The sequence below is a fragment of the Pinus tabuliformis genome, chromosome 2_1, assembly GCF_031772625.1.
Source record: "Pinus tabuliformis cultivar Carrire ecotype Pingquan chromosome 2_1, CPIR1, whole genome shotgun sequence".
Classification (NCBI taxonomy): Eukaryota; Viridiplantae; Streptophyta; class Pinopsida; order Pinales; family Pinaceae; genus Pinus; species Pinus tabuliformis.
In genome coordinates this window covers 924,646,519-924,651,432 of record NC_142299.1, presented here as the reverse complement: position 1 = coordinate 924,651,432, position 4,914 = coordinate 924,646,519, and positions in this window count along the sequence as shown.

Below are 4,914 nucleotides of genomic sequence, written 5' to 3'. Positions count from 1 at the left end.
ATAGTATTGGTGCACAAGAAGGATGGATCATGGTGCATGTGTCTGGATTATAGGGAGCTCAACAAGCTCACTACTAAAGATAAGTTTCCAATTCCTGCCATTGATGAATTATTGGATGAATTGCATGGATCAATTTACTTCACCAAGTTAGATCTTCGTTCATGATATCATCAAATCAAAATGAAGACTCAAGACATTCTGAAAATAGCATTTAGAACTCATGAGGGTCACTATGAGTTTTTGGTCATGCCTTTTGGCCTTACCAATGCACCTTCTACATTTCAAGGTTTGATGAATTCCATTTTCAAACCCTTCCTTAGAAAATTTGTGTTAGTATTTTTTGATGATATACTAATCTACAACAAGTCTTGGAAGGATCATGTTGAACATGTTGATAGGGTGCTACAACTATTGGAAGAGAAACAATTATATGCAAAAAGATTGAAATGTTTCTTTGGAGTACAAGAGGTGGATTATCTGGGTCATATTGTATCTCATGAAGGAGTTAAGGTAGACCCTAGCAAAATTAAAGCCATTAAGAATGGGAAATCCCCTCATCCATAAAGCATTTGCGAGGATTTCTCAGGTTGACAGGGTATTATCGCAAGTTTGTTAAGAATTATGGGAAAATAGCAGCACCTCTAACAACATTGTTGAAGAAAGATGCATTTTGATGGACACTAGAAGCAACAAAGGCCTTCGAAGATCTTAAAGAGCCAATGTGCCAAGCACTGGTCTTAGCTACACCAGACTTCACAAAAACCTTTATTGTGGAATGTGATGCTTCTGGAAATGGAATTGGTGCTGTTTTAATGCAAGATGAAAGACCCATTGCTTTCAAAATTCGTCCAATCAAGGGAAAGTATTTACATAAAGCTATTTATGAGAAGGAAATGTTGGCAATACTACATGCACTTAAGAAATGGCGACCCTACCTAATGGGAAGACACTTCAAGGTAAAAACGGATCATGACAGCCTTAAATACCTTTTAGAACAAAGGTTATCCTCTGAAGAACAACAAAAATGGGTCACAAAGATGTTGGGTTATGACTTTGAAATCATATACAAAAAAGGGAAGAAAAATGTTGTGGCAGATGCACTCTCAAGAAACGATGAGGATGTGGAAGCATTGTTGTGCGTCATTTCTATTATCTAACCAGATTGGATAAACAAAGCAAGGGAGAAATGGAAGAATTATGAAGAAGTGTGGGAACTTATTCGAAAGTTACAACAAGATTCCAGTACATCTAATACATTTAGTTGGAAAAATGATTCGTTATGGTACAAATATCATTTATATCTCTGTAAGAATTCCCAACTCAAACAAAATATTCTTCTGGAATTGCATGCTTCTTCCTTAGGAGGGCACTCAGGATTTTTAAAAACTTACCACAGGGTTAAGAAGGAATTTTTTTGGGATGGCCTTAAATTGGATATTCAAAATTTTGTGGCGGAATGTTTGGTTTGCCAACAAAATAAAGCTGAAACAATTAAGACACCAGGTCTATTACAACCTTTATCCATTCCAAGCCAATGTTGGGAGGAGGTTTCAATGGATTTTATCACAGGTTTACCCAAGTCTGAGGGAAAGAGTGTCATCGTGGTGGTAATTGATAGACTTACCAAGTATGCACACTTTTGTGCATTATCACATCCATTTAGAGCCAGTACAGTTTCTACAGCATTTATGGAAACAATTCAAAAGCTACATGGAAACCCAAAAATTATTGTAAGTGACAGAGATCCCATTTTTACAGGAAATTTTTGGACATAATTATTTTCTTGTCTTGGTACTCAGTTAGCTCATAGCTCATCTTATCATCCTCAATCTGATGGGCAAATGGAGATAGTAAACAAATGTTTGGAAGGATATCTTTGTTTCTTTATATCTAATAAACAGACACAATGGGTCAAATGAATGCCTTTGGCTGAATGGTGGTATAACACTTCCTTCCCTACTACAACAAAAATGACCCCATTTATGGCACTCTATGGATATTAGCCACCATCCATCACATCATATTTAAGAGAAAATTCTAAGGTTCAAGAAGTGGAACATCACATCAAGCATCAACAACAAGTTCTCCAACTCTTAAAGGATAAACTCGTGTTGGTGAAGAATAGAATGAAACAACAGGCAGATCAACATTGCAGTGAAAGAAGTTTTGATGTAGGTGATTGGGTATTCCTACGACTACAACCATATAACAAATGTCCCTCAAGCAATCTAAGAAGGATAACAAATTGTCACCAAATTATTATGGTCCGTACAAGGTGTTGCAAAAGATTGGTACTATGGCATACAAATTGGAGCTTCCTACAGCTTCTCGAGTGCACCCAGTTTTCAATGTTTCATGTTTAAAGAAGGTTATAGGTGACAAGCTCCCATTTCAAACAATATTGCCAGAACTTGATGAGGAACAAAAAATTATATTGGAACCAGAAGGTCATAGAAACAAGAACTTGACAACTATGAAATCGATCCATTTCAGAGTATCTCATCAAATGGAAGAACTTATCCGTTGAATATTCCACATGGGAGGATGAGAATTTTATACAGAAGCATCCAGAACTACTCAAGCATTGAGGACAACACCTTTTTGAAGGAGAGGGGCATGTTAGGTCCCTATAATACTAGTGATGGCCCCATTAATATTGTAGTTATGTCCCTTATTAATATTGTTATGCCCCTATTGTCCCCATATTGTTATTACTGTGCCCCATAGAATCCCTCTATTGTTATTTTTGTGCCCTTATATTATTATTGTTAGGTTGGCTTGGTTATATTGTGACCCCTTAGACTCCTATATATAGAAAGAAGGTTTTTTCATTTGAATCATCCAAGAATTGTTTAGTTATGTAATGTAAAGGAGGTTGGCCCCTTGAAGAGGCTGAATGTTAAGGTGTTGATCTATCTCTTCTATCTTTTTGTGAGCTGGTTTCATAACAACTAGCTTGTAATGATTCAAGGTAATGTGAATATGCGAGATATAGTGCCTTGAAAAAAGCTATGAAAGGAACATCCATTTTAGCATGAGTGGCTTCTACATCATGCATAATAGCTATGATTTTAAAGGCTAGGGCAAGGGGATCATCATCTTTCAATTCAAGGTTCAAGAGTTTGATCATTAGTTGGACTACATAGGGCTATGAGTGTGAGTCATATGAGTCTTTCAACTTCTTTAAAGCACTAAATTAATTTATAAATGTATAATGTGGTGAATCGCCTCTTCATTTACTGATGCAAAAATCAATGCATAGGGATTGTTATTCTTGTTCTCCAATATGGCGAGCTCTATTTCAGATGTGGGATTTTAAGGTGGATTTCTAACTTCTCCTTGACATACTCCTTTCCACAATTCATTGAAAATGAGGGTATGCTTTATCTTTCTGGACCATTCATGATAGTTCTCCTTTTTAGTCAGAACTACTCCAACTATGGGGATGAGTAAATGCATCTCTACAAAACTTCTAAGATGGCCCTTTAGTAGTCAAAATATTGCAATATAATCATTGATGAAAAAATTTAACATATCTCAACAAACAGTAGAGACCCATCATACAAATTTATCTACAATGGTCTTGAAAATAACTCAAAACCAATGTTGGATCTCGATCTCAAGTTATATATATATATATATATATATATATATATATATATATATATATATATATATATATATATATATACTATGGTATTTGGTTTCATGTTAGACTAACACCAATTTCTCTATTAAATAAACAATGGTACTTTTATAAAAACTCACTCTATTTCATAAACATCATGTATCAATCACCATGGAGACCAAATGCATATAATCATATATGAACCAAGGCTACCACATACATAGAGTACAAACAACATATAATATAAACCAAGGAACATACCATAGTTTTAACTAGAGATAAAACCTTCACCATAATCCATGACATATGTAATTCAACGCATAATAGTTCACAATATTAGCTCTTTGACACCACAACACCACTACCTGATTCATGTCGAGTTCACCTACACTCTTCTTTTTGCAATATCATAGGCATATATTCACTCTATGATAATCCTCTATGAATAGCTTCAGAGGAATCACTTCTTATGTCTTGCATGGCCATTAAACCAAGTAAGGGTTAAAAGAGATGGTAGTGAGTAAGAGTCTGTTAAAAAATAATTACTGTCATCAGAGATTTATGTAGATTCAAACCTCATCATCATTCATCAACAAAAGCATGAACATATATGGTTATCCATCTTAATAATATTTGACAGCCCATATGGCTTGAAGATGCTAGTAAGGGAATATGAGTACGGAGTCAAGAAGCTAAGGAAGAAATGTTAGATTTCTCATGCTAGCCAAAATGTTAGATATGACAAGTTGATGAACGATGAAAAGGGAATGCAGATAGGAGTTACAAAGGTAGAAGAATACCTAAACTTGATACTTGTGCTCTAATACCATGTTAGGCTAGGTATTGATAGCTCCGCAAAGTGTTGAATTTCTATTAGGAAGAGTCATAAATATATACATTGGAGAGGGATGTGTTGAATTGTGTAGCTTGGGAGGTAATACATAAGATTGGATCTAGGTTTGTGAAATTTGGTCACAAAATGGTTTTTGGAAAGTAACCCAAGTAAAGGGGTTTTAGACCCAAATTTTGGTTTAAAATCTAAAAGAAAATTAAAGGGGGAAATTAATATTTTGTAAGGTCTAGAGGATCAAAACCCTTAAGCTCTAGTGGGTTCATATGAGTCATAGGAATGGATATTTAAAGAGGTATATGACAAGGCTAGAGGGTATCAAGTGAGAGGAGGCTCATTTGGCTATATGGATGGTAAAGATGTAGCCAATGAGAGGTTGAGAAGGACTACAAGAGTAGGTCATGATGTGATCCAAGAGTGATATATTTTTAAGATA